Below are 19,096 nucleotides of genomic sequence, written 5' to 3'. Positions count from 1 at the left end.
TACAGAAGAATCAGTCACAAATTTTTCAGAGATTTTATCTGAAAATCATAGTTTTCCAACATAATCATTCTCATCCACAAAAGACATATTTTACTTCATTTGCAAATAACCACAAGTATTCAGAGCCAATTTCATAACTAAAGTGTAATTGTTAAGAAGTTGAGATTAATGTAACATCTAGGTAATGCACTTGATTTTTCTCATTTCAAGGGATGAGTTTTAAAACAGTTTGAGACGTGGAAGTATCACTGGAATCTATATGTTTATTTAGGTTAAAGCATATGCAATCGTTTTTTCTGTAGGTTATTTCAAAAGGTGAACAACCAGCACTTTTTAATGGTTCAACTTAACACACGTTCTGAAGATGACTATTTTGAAGAGTAAAACATGGGGTTAATGAAGAGCCTTTACCCATTTTCATAAATTCTGATGATGTCTTTTCTTAAAAATGTAAGCTAGCAAATCATGTCGAAGGCATTACTGACCATGAACAAAGTAGGGGCCGAACTACAAAGTACTGGCAGTTTTTTCTGTGCTGTGTGTAATTGGAAAGTTGTCTGTTTTTAGTAATTATCGAACCTATCTGGGGGAAGTTTGGTTGGCTACTCCAGTTTAAAAGAAAAATAAAATAGCATTAGGAAGCAGTCGGGCAGCTGGGGAATGAGGAGGGAGTCACCCTGCAGCTGGGCAAACAGTGAGGTCAATGAATCTGCTACACACCTTGCATTTATTTCTAGGCTTGGCTCTGTTTATATGCCCTGCCCGAAGCAAACCCACATACCAATTGGGTCCTGGTTCCAGTTACATCTTAAAATGAGAGGGTGAAAAAAAACCAAACACGCACTCACGCGCACACACACACACACACACACACACTTGCTCAGCTGGCTGTATTCTTCTTGCTAATAGGAAGGAAGAAATGAGAACACGTGACTCGCATCCTACTTGGATAAAAGGCATCTCAGAGAGTCCCAGGTATTTGAGAGAGCTTTCTTTTAAATACATCAAAAAGAAAAGACCTGAACTCCTGATTCTTGCTTTACTTGGATACTGAGGACTAGTATAAACAGATAATTTATACAAACTAAGTGTTAGTATAAGAGAAAAGATACTGAGCTGACTGCCCCAGGGCATTTCTTATTAACTAGCGTGGGCTAAAAGGGAAACATTTGGGTCTGACCTCACGCTAGCAAGAAGAAGGTGTAGGTATCACATCACAATGTGGTTCAGCACAATAGCTGAAGATTCTCTGTCTAGTTCAGTGGTAATTTCCAGAAAACGAATTTCTTTGTTTAGTTTTCCAATTTGATGTAGGATTTCCACTATTCTCTAAAATGTGAACAGTTACGACGAATGGATTTTAAAAGTTGGGGAGAAGAAACGCTAAAAGCTTTTCGAGAATTCTAATTGCAGATAATGAATGCAAGCACAAACTACATTATTTAAAATGTAAGCTGTTGACAGCAGTCAAATGTGTTTTGTATTTAAAATAACAGGCAATTCTTTTTTTTTTAGAGAAGTAAAAGAACTTTTATTTTCTAAAGGTGCATTTTGAGCACATATCGCAAAAGGAAAATAACAGCTTCTCCATCAGTGTAATGCAAACACAAGCCTTTGCACACCAAATGATGTCATAGGCATATATCCATTTAAATGTACTCCATAGCATGTTTTCCTATTTGAATTCTTCTCTACTAAAACTTCATGCATAATTCTCCATTCAACACACTCAACTTATCTTGCTTGCTCCATCTTTCCTCACCTGCAGGAAAAATATAGTCACATAGAAAAAGGCCCACATCATAGATTTCTTTATGAGACTGGGATATCCTGCATAATAACTTCTGTACAGAAGCTGTTAATGTTTTTTTTTCTTTTTCTAACAGGCCAATATCATACATCTGACACTACTCTTGTACTTTAAATCAAAATAATTTGCCTGGTGTGGTGGCTCACACCTGTAATCCCAGCACTTTGGGAGGCCTAAGCAGGAGGATCGCTTGAGGCCAGGAGTTTGAGACCAGACTGAGCAACATAGTGAAACTCTCATCTCTACCAAAAAAAAAAAAAAAAAAAAAATTAGCCAAGCGTGGTGGCTTGTGCCCATAGTTCCAGCTACTTGAAAGGCTGAGGCAGGAGGATCACTTGAGTCCACGTGTTCAAGGTTACGGTGAGCTATGATCCTGCCAATACTCCCCAGCCTGGGTGACAAGAGTGAGACCCTGTTTCTAAGAACAAAAACAAAAAAATCAAAATAATTAAAATATCTGTGGTAAATTTCCAATATTTAGTGTGATGAAATCATTGTGTATCTGAAGACTACAAATATATTTGAGAAGATCAATGGATGAAGGCTATAATTTCTACTTTTTACTTCTGGCTCAGAAGTTAGAAGGCATGGATCCCAAAAACGGATCTACCAATTACTAGATGTGGGGAAGTTAGTTAATGCCTCTGCTCACCTTACAAGGTTGTTGTGATTGCCAAATTGTGTGTCCTCGTGTGTGTGTAACTTAAACTTCACTGAGTACTTACTATATATGTGTATATCTATGTATATGATATAGACAGTACCACCAATACAGATATGGACATATATATGCATTTATTTAGTTTAGCAAGCATTATATGTTTTCTATGTGCTAGACAATTGTTCTATGCATTTTACAAATAGTAACTTATTTAATCCTTCTAGGAACTCTTATGAGGTAGGTACATTTATTCTCCCCATTATACAGATGAGAAAACAGAAGCATAGAGAGGTTAAGTAATTTGCCCAAGGTCACACAGCTGGTAACCGGCAGGGCAATGGCTGGAACCCTGGCAGTCTGGCCTCACATTAGGTTTGTTGGACTGCTATGCCATAACCTTTGGAAAGTCTAGTATCATACAATTGAAAAGCCTGTTTAAGAAACATAGTTATTTTTGGTTATATGTAGGAATGGAGAGAAAGAGGAATAATAATTATTTATTTATTCAGTATCTGCTGGGTGCTTACCACCCATAAGGCACTGATGGATTTAAAAATATAGACTTGGTTTCTATCTTCTAAGAGTTTAAAATTTTGGAGACTAAAAAATGGGCCTCAGATATTCTGATGGGCACAGATGAAGGGAGAGGGCATCCAGGCTGGAAGGATGGTACCAGTGAAGGTATAGTGGGGGGGAGCACACAGGTAAGGTGGGTGTGACCAGACCAAGATAGCTGGGAAGCGGGCAGAGGGAAGAGCTTGGAAAGAGGATGGGGGGGGTGATCGAGCTGAAGGATATGATTGGACAAGTTGGCACAGGCCAGATCAGGAGAGCCTTGAAACCCCAACTAAGAAGTGTACAGTGCATTCTATAGGGGTTTCTGAATTCACAGAGGTGTGGACCATATGGTCAAGGCAGTATTTCAGTAATAATCTGATGGAGATACGCAGGATGGCTGGGGGTGTGAAGCGACCTCATTTAGTGTGGAAGAAGAGGGAATGGAAAATAAGAAAAAGAATCCACAACGGCAGTTACAGGGCCTTTTCTCTGTTATCATTCTCCTTGACCTTTTCTTAAACTTGACACGATTCCCTCTTACCATGGAGTTCAGTCTGGTCTCCACACCTGTCCAGGCAGCTCTTTGTGTGCCACTCTGAGTCGATCACTTATGCTCCCTTCCCAGAATTTGTACTTTCCTGCCACCTGAGCGGCCCTCCCCAGCACCTCGCCTCTTGACATTTGACCCACCCACCATTGCAAGTTCAAATTGCACCTACTGCTAAGTGTTCCCTGGTTCCCCCTGCCAGAGTGATCTTTTTCTGACATCCAGGACAGGTACTGACAGCACTTCAGACTCTCTGCCACGTGACACAGAGATGTGCGTACCACCACCCAGTACTGCAGGCTGTCCTGCAAGGTTAGCTGGGCACCCACTGTGTTTTACCTTCAGAGCCTTGATATTATTGCCTTACACACAGTGTGAGTAAAATAGGCATTTGGTGAAGAACAAATGGAGGACACGACCCATTGTATAGTCAGCTTGCCCATTCATTTGTCCACTTAACAGATATTTATTAAACACCTATTGTGTGCCTGGCATTATTCTTCTCCATCCCTGGCATACAAAATAGCACCACCAATAAGTACTTGGGAGTGGACTAATGGGATGACCAATAGTTCTAAATCATTTGTGAAATAGTGTTAGAATTTATGGCCCCTCAAGAAAATAAAATGATGCAGTGGTTTGGTGGGGGAGGGGTATGAAAAGCAATATGTTGGTGACAATATTTCCTAACTCCATAGCCTGCTGCTTCACTAAATCCATCAATCACTGAAAGCTCTTCTGAGAAACTACATTCTTCGGGTTTCCTTAATTGTCAACAGCCTAAGATAAAGATCTATTTTCTGCAATCAATACATAAGAGGGCTCTAATTGTAACTGAGTTTCTGCAAGGGCCAAGCTAACAAAAGCATCAGGGTAGGATCAGAGCCTTGGAAGCTGATTCCTATTATTCCCCAGGAAGCTTTCGGGTTCATGGGGAAAGCAGTGCCATTGTCACTGGGCCACCCTCAGCTGAGCCCCGGGAGCTGTGCTGCAAGGAGACTGGCACAGGCTCAGTCTCTCATTTGAGGGTATGGCCCCTGCTTGGCCACACCATGTCCCTGGGGGCTGATCCCAGACAGTGGCGGCAGGCTGGAACTCCCTCTACGACAGCTCTCAGAACACTGAGTGCCACCTGTAATCTCCAGGCTTCTTGCTCCTTAGTACACTGAGCCGATCACACTGATGAACCCAGCTTCTAAAGCTGGGCAGACCTGGATTTCAGTTCCGGTGCCACCGCTTCCTAACTGGGCAAGTTCCTTAACCTCCCGGAGCCCCAGTTCCTCCGACATGAAATGTGGGTTAAATGACAGACTGCATGTAAGCACATGGCAGGGTGGGCAGTCCTCATTCTTGACAGTTTCTAAGGCTGCAGGCTTTGGGGCTTCATCTCCAGGCTCTAGGCAGACAGATGCAGGTCTCCCAAAGACAAAGCAGCTGGGAGAACTGAGGTACAACAAAAGCAGACCAATGGAGGCCTTTCCCACTTGATCACATGCACTGTCAGGCTAGCCGAAATCTCTTAAAAACTAATATGAGATACCAGTGAGGAAGGCCTATGTCAGGAGATGGCTGCACAGCCACCTACATGCTCATAAAACACATTACCCTGATTGACACTTTGAAAAGGTTTCTAGTCTATCTACAATGCATATCTTATAATTAGTATCTTTTTCAACACAGTTGACAGTTACTATAAAATTAGGCAGACATGAGCCCAGGTTTTAGGGGGCAACTGATTGCATTTACTTATCCACTGAGCAGCCACTGAGTGTCCATGTGCCAGGCACTGAGCTAGGCCTTGTGGCTAGAGATGAAAGATGCAATCCTTATCCAGTAGAGGAGCCACAAAAGCAAGGCTACTGTCACTGTACAACAAATAGGAGGTGGTTATATGCGAAAGTGGGAGAAGGGCAGTGGTAAGGTTCAGGGTAGGCTGAATAAGAGTTAAGTGAAGAAGGATTCCCAGGCATGGATGCATCAATTAGAGATGGGGGTCTTGCTATGTTGCCCAGGCTGGACTCCTAGGCTCAAGAGATCCTCCTGCCTCAGCCTCCCAAGTAGCTGGGGACGATAGGTGTGTACCACTAGGCTGGGCCCAGGCTTCTTTTTAATCAGCTTATATTTAAGTCTGGGAGCCCATTTAGGGAGAAAAGGAGTGGGGAATATATATTATTATATCAAGAATGTAAAGGCAAGAGAAGCCAACCCTTAACGTCAATGCTATTCAGACAATATCTACAATGGGGGCTCTGTCTCTCAGTTCCCAGCCCCCATCTCCCATCTCCCACGTCAGGCCTGTGAGTGACGACAGGAAGTATTTTTTATTCTCATTTGTGACATCAGGGCTGAAAAAGTTGCTGATCCCTGATGTTGTAAGTGGTTAGTAGGGCTGTCACAAAGATGAACTTTCACAAACCCACCTCCTCTTCCTAGGCCTGTATGGCTCTTTATAAACCAGTGAAAGCAGAGTTTACAAAACTTAATTATATTTGCAAAGTAACATTTATAGGAGACCCACTTTGAGAAGCCTTATACCGGTGATTAAGAGCCCGGACTCGTAAGACTGCCTGCCTGGGTTGAAATCCTACCTCTGCACTTACTTGCTGTGTGATCTTGGGCAAGTAACTTAACATTTCTGTGCCTCAATTTCCTTACTGTAGAATCAGAATTACAACATTACTCACTGCATAGGGTAGTCGGGAGGATTAAATGTGTTAACACATATAAAGAGCACAGAAGAAAGAGGCTGACATATAATAAGGGCACAGTAAATGTCAGCTACTGATATTTGAAAAAAATACCATAAGATAATTCATTTTAGTAATAGGTAATTATCCAGGATTGGAAGGATCATCATTTCTAGCAGAGATAAGGGGAGGAAAATCATCAATATTTCCATTTATGTATATGTTAAGAATTTTAGCATATATTAAAATTCCTTAGAATGAGCAAATAGACCAAGATGAATAATTAAACAGCATGAGATATGGTCTTTATAGCTAGTTTATCAAAGAAAACTCGAGGTACATTGTGATTCCATTGAAATGAAGGCAGCAGAACAGTCTGAATTTATCATCAAATTATATTTATAATCCAAACAAATGCTTTGAACAAAAGGCACTGTCTGGGACTCTGGACTGTGCTGGCTAGGGCCTGCCAACTAACCAAATGACAGGGTAAAGGAGATGCAGGGAACAGACAAAACAAAGGGAAAAACAGAGAACACATGTGCCAAGGGAGGAAACAGGCTAATAAAAATCACAAAAATAATTATATTCTGTTCAGTGTAGTGTTAAAGATTTTGTTTCAGGAGTAAATACACAGAGTAGCATTTTTAATGGAAAAGTCTGTGAAACAACAGACCTGGATTTTGGTCCTGGCTTTGCTGCAAAATAGTTCTGTTAACCTCAGCCTTTCTGACCCTCCACATGAGCCTGTTGTCATTGGAGATGACAACATGAGGTCTGGCTACAGGACCAAAATTAGGGAGACCATGGAATCAAACTATACACCTCAGGCACTTTGAAAAGTGTGGGATGAAAGGCAAAGTAGAGGCAAGACCCTAGAAAGAAAAACTAATCGTATACCTTCTGGACGCAGAAGGCTTCTTTCTAAGAGAATTTTATCCTCTAAAAGGAGAGTATTTGACGAAGCTCAGAGGAAATAGGGCAGGATGGCATTTAGGAATAGTATATAAAAATTCCAGTTTGGTTTTTTTTCCATTGGAGATCGACTATTTTCTTGCCCAGCTTCGAGAGCCAGTGTTAGTGGAAGGAGCTCTTCTGCCCTAGATGTCTGAGGGTGTGACCCCTCAGTCTGCCATGCATGACTGTGTGACCCTGGGGCAAGGCTTTTCCTAACTCGCAGGCCCACAGCTTTCTTACCTACACAGGAGGCTGGTCCATGTGCTTTCTCAGGCCTTTTCCAGCTCTGCAACTCTACTGAATCCATGATTTCAGACATTAATCTCATACTAACTAAATACTGCAAGCATTTGTTATTTGGGGAAACATACAATAAATATACTTCTCAGGGGTTAACAGCGTTCATTTTTTTCAGTGTCGGGGTAGATGGCAGATAAATTTTAACCAAAAGGAAAAGCCAGTGTAACAACAAATTATACTAATTATCTCCTTCTGTTTCTGTTGACTTTGGCCAGCAAGTAGTACACCATGCTGCGCTTGGGATATAAGATTCCTCCTAGAATTCTCCATGGGCTCTGAGGCCATAACTCATCTGCTTTGCTGCACAGAAATTATCTAGAAATAAACAATGCCCCTATAGTCCATCTTGTACATTGTTATATTGATGAACCTTATCCAGGGATATCTATCACTCTAGTGACTTTAATTAGCTCTCAAACTGATTATTGATCAATCATCAAGTGCTCATTAAGAAGCAAAACCCAGGAACTATTTGGTAGGTGTGGGGGCTGACATACTTACAGACAGGCTACATGCTTCTATTTTTGACTGTTACATTTAAGTTAAAGCAGGGCATTAGTCATCTTTTTCAAAATGCTAAATTTAACAATAATTTTTAAATGTTAATATAAATTACCAGTTTCATAAGATTTCGCTACTTTAACAAAACCATTTAATGAACGACTAATTTATCCTAAAGAGGATAAATCATTTTATGCCTTATTGAAAACAAAATGTTTCTATTTGTAATAAGAATAAACTCTATGTATTATTCTTAATCTGTGATTGTTCCATTTCCAGTAGGTATTAGAGGTAGTTTCTAATGTAAGTCTGAGTCATAGACAGGGGTTATTGGTTTTGTTTTTCTCTAAAGAACTCTTGATGGGCATTCAGAAATTCAGGCCGGGCGCGGTGGCTCACGCCTGTAATCCTAGCACTCTGGGAGGCCGAGGTGGGCGGATCGTTTGAGCTTAGGAGTTCGAGACCAGCCTGAGAAAGAGCGAGACCCCACCTCTACTAAAAATAGAAAGAAATTATATGGACAGCTAAAAATATATATAGAAAAAAATTAGCCGGGCATGGTGGCGCATGCCTGTAGTCCCAGCTACTCGGGAGGCTGAGACAGGAGGATCGCTTGAGCTCAGGAGTTTGAGGTTGCTGTGAGCTAGGCTGACGCCACGGCACTCACTCTAGCCTGGGCAACAGAGTGAGACTCTGTCTCAAAAAAAAAAAAAAAAAAAAAAAAAAAAAAAGAAATTCAAAAATTTCTCAAGTCACCTACTATGTACCACAAACAGGCCTTGTCTTATTTGACTTCATTAGTGTTCTTTTACTAGAAATTCAATTACGTTTTATTCTGTATTGGTTTATGCTAGTTCATTAGATAATTTTTCATCAATGTATTTAACATTTGGTGTAATACTACAATATCTGCCCACTTCACAATTCTCAGAGATTTCTAACATGAAATAAATTTCATTTTATCCAATAAATTCTAATTTTGCAAAAGATTATTTTCCCTTCTTGTTTCTCATGTACTCGTTGTCATAGGGTAAAGACAGAGTGGTAAGGGCAAGGGATTTTAAGAAAGCCCAGCTCAATATTATGTTTATTTTTATTAATACCTCAATAATTTGCTAATGCTCTAATAATGTCAAAGTGCATAGAGTTCCCTGCACAGGCAATGTGGTTTCACACATCTCTGCTTTTCCTTCACACACTCTCCTCTTTTTGGAATGCCCTTCCCACCTGTCTTTTATCATGAAATTCAGGTGTCAGCTTCTTCAGGAAGCCCCCAGAGTGGCTGTGTGTTTGCACAGAGCTATGAAGAATTCTAGCTAACCTGGCAGCCAACACTGCACATGGACATATCTCACTAGTCGAGCCCCCTGATGACTGGACTGTGTGTTAGTCATCCATGGAGTTCCAGGACTTACGTATTTGTTGAAAGGCTCCTTCCACAGCCATTCAGCATGTATGATTTGGATGCAATAGAAATGATCCTATAACAATTTCTGAGTGAAGATAACAATGCTTTTAGTACTTTCCATTTATTCAACTTAGAGAGATAAGGCACAAATTCTGAGATTTAGGACAAAGGCTGGATAATCGAATTCTATAAATCATAGAACCTCATAAGTTGCAATCCTTCTCCACATACTTGCTGGGCAGCCACCCTCCAAAGAAGAAGAGTGTGGTCTTAAAAGATAGCCCATTCCATTTCTGAACAGCTCTAATGGTTAAACTCAAGAATCAGACTGCCTGGGTTCAAATACTATTAATAGTTTTGCCTTATGCCATGTTCCTTGATTTTCTCACCTCTAAATGGGGACTAAGAATAGTACTTATAAGGTGGTTGTGCAGAAAAATATGAATTAATACATGGCAAGCACTTGCAGTGGTAACTGGCACACAGTGAATGCTTCATGAATGCTATTACAACTAATAAAATACTCCATCCTTCTATCATATCGGCTATGGCATGCATGTTTGTGTTCTCCTAAAATTCATGTTGAAATCATAACCCCCAAGGGTGATGGTATTAGGGGGACCTAATGGGGGTGATTAGGTCATAGGGGCAGAGCCCTCACGAATGGGATTAGTGCCCTTTTATAAGAGGCCTGAGAGAGACCTCTTGCCTCTTCCACCATGTGAAGACACAGCAAGAAGATGCTGTCTAGCAGTCAGAAGGTGGGTCCTCACCAGATACTGAATCTGTTGGTGCCATAATCTTGGAATTTCCAGCCTCTAGAACTGAGAATAAATGTCTGTTGCTTATAAGACACCCAGTGTAAGGTGTTTTGTTATAGCAGCCTGAACAGACTAAGACAGTATCTTTAAAACCCACAATAGCCCTAGCTCAGCCAGTGCTCACTTGTTTATTATTCTCACACACCTGAAGGGCTAGGGAGCAGAGCGATGGTCTTTGTTTTCTGCTTCACAGAAACTGAGCGGCAAAGAGACTTAATCATGCCCAAGAGTCAACAGAGAAAGTCAGTGATAGAGAAGGTCATTCAGAAAGTTCTTATTTCAAAAGGGGTTGTCATACAAAGTCTTTAGAGGCACTGAAATACAAGTTTAATCTACTGAAAAAAATACCCAAGAGTCTGCACATGGAACACATATTAACCAGGGCCACACCAAACACAGTGGCAGCAGCAGCTAGGCCTTGGGTGGCAAAGGAAGAGTTTCACGTAGTTGGCAATGTTAGGGGAAAAGCACATGCATAATGCAAGGCCACTGAATTTACTAGAATTTCAAAGTCATCTGCGACTTTAAATATTTAATTCTTTTCAGGGGAATGTTTCACATGCCTTCAACACGGCATGTGTGTATTAGACCGCTAAGTTACAAGACTTAGTATATGAAATATTTAAACTGAGGACATAAGACACTTGGAACCTTAAAATCATAAAAGCCCCACACCCTTAGAACTGCAGCATCAACTAAAATGGAAAGGATGCTGTGGAATTCTTTTCTTTCAATGAAAAGTAGATTGGAATTTGACACATATACTCCTGCCTCAAATTCAATACTTCTCATTCCATTCACAAAAAAAAAAAAAAAAAAAAAAAAGACAAGAAAAGAAGAAAGGTGAGCAGCCTTTGTTAATCTGTGCAAGAGAGCTTTTTGAATTTTCAAACTGCTTTTGACTAGGTGTCTAGCCATTCTTTTGTTGCTATGTTCTTTGAAATCTCATTTTTCTAGTTGTCCTGAAATCATTCAACTCCTGATTTTTCCTTTCTCCCTAGATATAGCTCCAGAGGGAAATTCTATGAATGTACTCTGTGCTTTTCCAACTTTATGCTCACACTGCTTCTTTTTCCTCCTTCCCCTCCCATTTATCTCTCTTCTTACTGAAATCCTGACCATCCTTTGTAGTCCATTTTCAGCCCCTTTCCTCTTGGTAATTTTTCTCAATCCTCAATGTGGACCTCTCTGTCTTTGAATCTCCATGGCGCCCTGCCTGAAACTATCAGTTTGTACATACTGATCTGCCTTCTGTTATAATCACCAATAAAAAGGGAGTATAGTATGTGGCCAAAGAGCATAGCCTCTGCCTGGTCTGAGACTTCCTAGCTGTGTGACCTTGGGCAAGGCACTGAACACCTCTGTGCCTCACATCTGCTAGACTGAAAGCCTCCTGACTGGCACTGTCTTACCTGAAGCAACTAGCACAGCAGCACATGCTGCGTAGGAGCCTACTTGCTATTAATAATTTGAATTAAAATAAAACCTGGGTTTCAGTTCCAACCTGGCCATGAATGAGGTCTGGGGCTTCAGCGAATCACCTACTGTCTCTGGGTCTTTGTGATATTCTTCCAAAATGAGGAGGTTAATGTGACCATTTCTAAAGGTCCATTCAGTGCTAAAATACTATCAGACTATGATAGTATTAAACTCAGATCATCATGTGAGTTAAGATATGCTGAATTGGATAACCTGATACAACTGATTTAGATCTGGATTTTCTTCACAAGATGTTTTACATTTCTACTGGTCAACATTTCTGATCACATTTGAGACAGTAAATCCAAGTAAAATGCCCATAATTTATCCTGTGTTTTGACAAGTACCATATACATTTAATACTATAATATGGCACATACATTGTTTTGTTGAATAAATGATAAAGCCAAATGCCTTAATTACCTAATAAACCATTCTGCTTAAGATATCTGTCATTAAAGCATTCAAATCACTTAAAAGTTGTAACACTGTATTTCAGAATGTAATAGTTTAGATAAAATACTTTGTTGAGGATTCTTGCTATAAAACATTCTTTGGAAAGTTTTTTGTTTTTACTAAACTACACTTTCTAACACTTTTTTGATTTCTAAACCAAACATATGTTTATATAGCTCACTTCTTTTAGAAGACAGTCTTATTTGTGGTACGTAAGTACCAACCATAACTAATTCTCAAATCTCAGAAAGAAAGTGAAACTAAGCAGGAGCTTGGGAGCAGTTGGCATCATTACTCAGCAGGATGTCCTAAAAGATATCTACATATAGAGTTCTTATCAAACAGCTGTCCTCAAAGATCCTTGAAATGGTAATTTGATTAATCCCAATCATTTTGGCAGGAAAATGAAGCCAGTTTAAATTAGCCAGCCTAGTCTCCAAAGTCATTCTGTGTCAAAGCCTAGATTACAATTCAGAAGTTGTTGGCAAAGTCATGTGATCCCAGAACCTCTTTCTTTCCACCCACGTGTCTAGCAATCAAAGCCAGGATAAGGATGCCTGGAAACACCTGGTCAGCCCAAGGTCTCCAAACAGACTGCTTGTAAAAAAAGTTTTCCAGGTGGCATCACGGAGAATGTGGTATTCCAAAAAGACTTTAAATTTGGAAGCTTTTTGCATATTCTTTACTCCTTATTTCCCTTTGTTCAGTGTTTTGTTTTGAGACCCAGACCTCTTTGTAGTCCATCTCAAAGGAATGAACTCTCATTTTCACTACAGAAATATATATTTCAAATGCTTAAAATGCCCTTGAGCAAAATACTTCAACCTCCCTTCTCCCCAAAATCAAAAACCTCTTTGAGACTCAGAGAAAAATCTTTCACTATGAGGTGGCAAGTATCTTGGGCTCCTTTGGAATGACTTTTCAACCTTGCCTTGGGCATGTTTCTTCTTTAGAGAAGAATGTACCAGCTCCTGATTTGGGGGAGGCTCACAAAGCCAGCCGACAAAGCTTTCCTTTGCAGTCCTCGGAGACTGAGTTTTCAAGGAAGGCCTTGAAATAATAAACAGTGTCTTCCTTCTCATTCCCTCTAAAAAATAATTAGCTCTTTTTATTTTAACAGTTTAAAGAGATAAGTGCTTCAAAGATATGGAAAGGCCAGGGTAGACTCTGTGCTCGTTCGGCAATTCTGTTTTTCCAAATAGCTCCTGTGCAGAGTCGCTCAGCAGCCTCTGGGTTTACACCAGGACAGTTTCCATCCTCCACTGACGTTTGTTAGGCAAATCAGAGTCAGCACTTGGAAGAAAACAAAAGAGAATGGAGCAAGACAGGGGTACTTAGCAGTAATCACTGTGTACCAACACACACCTAAGAGGAGATGTTGGCACAGAGAACACTGACGCTAAATGAAAGATTGTTTTAAAGAGGCACTCAAAATGAACATATCCTGGTATTAACGCCGAACGCACAAAGCCATCTGGGTTTGCCCATTTTGTAACCTGTACGACAGTCTGGAGAGCTCAATCAAGTCTTTACAAGCATCAATCAGAGAATGGGGTGTGAAAATTTTATTTATTCTTTAGCTCAAGTCCACCCTCCCTCCTGCCGCCTCCCCTGTGCATCCTTCTCTAAGGCAGCTGTCCAGTGGGAAATGATCGGCAGTAGGGACACAACTAAGTTTCGATTTTGGATCAGTTGCTTACTGTCTGTGATCCTGCGCTAACTATTCCAGCTCCCATATGTAAATCTGAGATTGCAAACACCTGCCTCATTGGGCTGCCGTGAGAAATGAATGGGATGATGTGCTTGCCTCATGGTAAGGGTTGGATAAATCTTCATTTTCTCAGTTTTTTCCCCTCTTGACTTAATGGAACTTGAGGATGGATTACCTCTTGAGTCTGGCTGGCCATGTGTGCTGCTGATGTATAGAGAGGGTGATAATCAATTATACATAATTAGCAATCAATTTCACGTGGATTTATCCTGACGTCTGTGTTAATCTCTATTAGAATTAGCTTACCGAGGGCGGTAAAGCCCTTGTTTTGTAAAATGCTGAGTACAATGCTATAAAGCCTTGACAAAGTAAAGCAATATTAACAGTTGGCAAATAATTATTTCTCTACTAAAATACAGCATAACCTTTTGAGATTTTGGTATTGGGAGAGGCCGAACACTTAAAACCACTGTTTTACCATGAGCCCTTTGCCGGGCTGAGGAAGGTAGATTTTGTGTGGAATGTTCCCTGTAACCTTTGTGTCACCATTTTTCTCTAATTTTGCCTTTAAATTTCCCACTTCCCCTATCACAGCCCTATTCATATTTATTATTGATTTGGTTTTCTTAGGGAAGTTACCTTCTTTTGTCTTTTTTGTACAAATGTAACATATATTCATTGTAGCGTGAAACCATATATATGTAAAAACCATCTGTTATTACTGTTAAAATTATCCCTGATCTCATATTTACTTTGTGAGGGAGACAAAGGGCTGGGTCCATCCCCATCACTGTTGATGAAGAGGACGATGATGATGACAAGGATAACACTAACTACTAACATTTATTAAGCATTTACTATGTGCCAGGCACTGTTCTCAATGCTTTACCTATATTAACTCAGCTTTATTTTTCTTTCCTCTTAGCATTTACACCCACCATATTATATGGTTTTTGTTTTATTTTTTTATTGTGTCTCTCTCTCCTCACTAGAGCATAAATGCCTTGAGAGGAAGTACTTGGTCTATTTTTATTCACAGCTATATCCCCAGCACATCTAATAGTGCCTAGCATAGTAAACATTCAAAAATGTCTGTTGAATGAATAAATTAGTCTTCATAACATTTACTCTTTAAAACAACTCTAAGAGTTAGATATCATTATGATCTCCATTTTACAGATGAGAAAACTGAGGCACAGAGCCACATAAAGCCAGAAAGTGGCAGTGCTGTGATTTAAGCATTGACCCTTCTCCACTATGCTCTGATACCTTGTCAGATGCCATGATGGTTAATTTCCTGTGTCAACTTGACTAAACCATGGGGATATTTGGTCAAACATTATTCGGTGTGTCTGTGAGCGTGTTTCTGGATGAGATTAATATTTGACTCTGTAGACTGAGTAAAGCAGATTGCCCTCCCCAACGTCGGTGGGCCTCATCGAATCCATCAATGGCCTGCACAGAACAAAAAGGCTGAGTAAGAGAGAATTTGCTCTCTCTGTGCGATGCCTTCAGACTTGAAGTTGGACTGAAACTTGCACCATTGGCTCTCCTGGTTCTTATGCCTTTGAACTCAGACTGTAACTATACCATTATCTCTCCTGGATCTCCAGCCTGCTGACTGCAGATCTTGGGACTTCCCAACCTCCAGAACTTTGTGAGCCAACTCCTTACAGTAAATCACTTTGTACACACACACCCCCCTCCTATTGGTTCTGTTTCTCTGGAGAACCCTGACTAATACAGATGCCCAGGGAGGCTACATGATTTTGCTGTGCCACTCAACTAGCAATTATTGGAGCTGGGATTCAAACACAAGTTTGCTGACTGCCAGTCCAGTCATTTCTGTTCCTTTAGAGCACAACACTCTCCCTGGTTTCTTAACCGTACTCCCAAACTTGCTAATTCCATCCTTGAGCTTGCTTTCAAATTTTCAACTCCGAAAGAAGTTAATTAGCAAATTAGACTGAGAAAGGGAGTCTGAGGATCTTGGTTCACCCTTTCACTTTTTAAGCCCAATAAGTTCCCTCTGTTAGATCACTTAAATAAACATGTCTAAGAGGCAGGGGTTGCCACTGATCCACATGTTCAATTTTTCATCTACATTTTGTTAAAGCAACATTAATGCCATTGATTCTAAAAAATACAAATGAGCAGATGATAAATTGCTAAAGTTCTCCGTGCTGCGGGGGAGGCATTAACATTTAGAGATCTTATTTAGAAAATGGCTTGCCAAAATTATGGCAATAGAGATAAAGTGACAGAAAAGGGCACAGGCTCTGGAGCCAACCTGGACTCGAGATCCCACTCTGCTACTTACTGTGCAACCTGGGCAAGCCCCTCTCAGCCCTGCTTTCCTCATCTGTCGAATAAGGATAATGAGAGTAACTGCCTCGTAGAGGTAGAGGTGTTGCAAGGATTACATGAGATAATGCAAGTAAATGTGCTTAGCACATGCATAATAAGCAGGCAATAAATGTTAACTACTCTGGCAGGCATGGCTAGCTACCTGCAAATAACTCCCCCTTTCTTTCAGATTAATGAAATCCCCATTTTTTAGCTGGTTAGCAATGACCTGCCTAGGTAAAAGACTGTAATTCCCAGACCTCTTTGCAGCCTGGTGGGACCATGTTCTAAGTTCTGGCCGAAGAGATGTATATGAAAGTGTTGTGCGGGGACTTTTATGAAGTTTTCCTAAAAGATAAAGGGTCTGCTCTCCTTTTCTTTCTCCATTCTGGTGCCAGGAATGCAGATGTAATGGCTGGAGCTCTAGCAACTACTTTGAACTCTAAGGTCAAAGGTTGCAATCTTTGAATAATGGATGGAAAGGAATTTGCATCTTGAATGACTTTATGTAACCTCCATACCAGCCCCGGGCTGCCAATCTTTGGACTTCTTTTATGCGAGAGAGAATATAAACATCTACTTTGTTTATGCCATTATTTTGAGTACTTCTGTTCCTCAAGGCCAAACTAATCTTAACTGCTTTAGCTGTCATTTGTGGTGGTCTAAGAATCCAAATGGAGGCTCAAAACCATTTTGAGGCCTTGTTTCTGCAAATAAAGGCAAGATTGGGCAAAAATATAGAAAAGGAGCTGCATGTCTTTAAAGCCTTTCCTCCCCTTTCAGAAGCCATTTTGATGCCACCATCTTTTCTCTTGCCCAGAAGTCCAGGGCTTCATGCCTTATCCACAAAACCTGCACTCTGTCATATCATACATCTATCATATCGTCATATGATATCGTATCTACATCATCCACACAGCCTAGGCTGATGAAGCCTAGTTCACTCTAAGGTATAAGTGACCGTAGGCATCCCTCTCGGGCATAAGTATTGTATTTGAGACAAAGCCTTCTGAGGGAATGTTTGGAATAATCAACAGTTGTTATAGGAGTAATATTTTGGGATAAGGAAGTCCACACATAGGCTGTCACCATCACTAAGGTTGACTGTAATTTAAAATAAAGTACCCCACTGGTATATGGCAGTTAATACACTTCTCAACTGTTCACCTTCAACTTCCACAGAGTTTCAAGGATTGAGAGCAAGTGAGGAATGAATATTTGTCTGAAAAGATAATTAAATAGCATCCTCAATTCTCCAAGGCAACATATTTTATACCTGTTAGTTCAGCAATCATTATTACATTATCAGGTGTACAAAATTCTATGCACGATGCAACTAGAAGTTATTTATTCATGACCAAAACACCAATCGGTGGTTGAAGAAGGAAGCTAAACCACACTCCTCCAACTCTTGGTCCACTGTTCAAATATGCCTCACTTTCACTGTTTCCTAATGTAAACTTAATATGTATAATGGATACATATTATTTGAACAAGACAGAATTAGTGTATTTAAACATAAAGTACAAGAGAGGCCAGACAGCATCTCTTTTTAGAGGGGGGGAGGGGGCGAGAGAGAGAGAGAGAGAGAGAGAGAGAGAGAGGAGAGAATGTGTGTGTGTGAATGATATGACGTGTTTGTCACATGGAACATGACCTTTGACCTTGGCTGAGGATGCTCTCTGGTTAAAGTAGCTCAAAGTGATCTACAGACGATATAATTAAAACCTCATTGCCTGTCTCCTCTATCCCTAATTCCTCCACTGATTCTGAGAGGTTAAATGACTCTGACAGGGTCACTCAAACTCTGGTGGCCTTTTGTAGAGCCTGGCTCCTTCACACTTTCAGAAAGGCTGATACAGATAAGACTTTTAAGGAGGTGTCAGCTTACTTGATTGAACTCCATAGAGTGCTAAATGTCTAAGCCCAATTGATGGGCTGGATCTAGGAGAAATTTCATCATATGTATTAATATCATACACATTTGTCACTGCAATACAATTTTCATGACATTCTATTGACTTTTCTTGTACTCAGCAATCAAGTTTATCTTTGCCACTGTTGCTTTGATGACTACTACTAGTCTCAGACCATAAGCAGCAGGCTCTTGTTCTCAATGCTGTGAGAACCAGAAGACTTGGACTGATTTATATTCCTAGGTAAAACAATGCCCAAGCAAAAGGAACCACAAGGAAAGTACCACAAGGTCTTCATCTTAAAATAGTACAATGAAAGATAACATAGAATTTCTGCTTGTACTCCTTTGGAAGTCTCAGAGGCACAAGGCTCATTTAACTTTTAAATGACAGGGCCTCTAGAAATGATTGATACCTTAAGTTATCAGATATTAACAAATCATATAAAGTGTGGGCTAGTAAGTGGCCTTTATCATCTAAAACTCAACTTCATTAAGTATTTGGTATATGGATATAACCATATAACATAAGGCTTGTGCAGGTTGCATGGGGAGTTAAATGTTTCTGAAGGAGGAATTAACACATAGATACCATCAATTCAACTCATATGTACAGATGCTGTAAATGTGCTCTGTAAAAATACAGATTTATCACACATATACAAAAATAGAAAGTTCATTTTATAAAGATATCTTTCATTTTATAAACATTTAATTTATAGGTTTCTTTAATCAGCAAGTGTCAATGGAGCATTAAAAATTTAATTCACAAAATTGTATATTAAACACATGGCTTTTTAGGGACAAATGGAATTGGTAAATCAAGAAACATATTTCAATAATAAATTTCAGGTTTAGTTTGCCTGTAAAGAAAAATTCAGATAATCTTGTACAATGAAAATGCAAATATCTATCATTAATATAAATTAATATTACTCA

At 40.0% G+C, this 19,096-nt stretch overlaps 1 protein-coding gene across 2 annotated transcripts in view; it reads right to left on the bottom strand.

Annotated features, from left to right (window-relative positions):
• Positions 1 to 19,096, bottom strand: part of SRGAP1 (SLIT-ROBO Rho GTPase activating protein 1) — a 253,270-nt gene that overhangs the window by 81,120 nt on the left and 153,054 nt on the right. The window lies entirely within an intron of this gene.

The sequence above is a fragment of the Eulemur rufifrons genome, chromosome 16 (assembly GCF_041146395.1).
Source record: "Eulemur rufifrons isolate Redbay chromosome 16, OSU_ERuf_1, whole genome shotgun sequence".
Classification (NCBI taxonomy): domain Eukaryota; kingdom Metazoa; phylum Chordata; class Mammalia; order Primates; family Lemuridae; genus Eulemur; species Eulemur rufifrons.
Note: the sequence above shows the minus strand (reverse complement) of the source record. Positions and strands in the feature narration are given on the sequence as shown.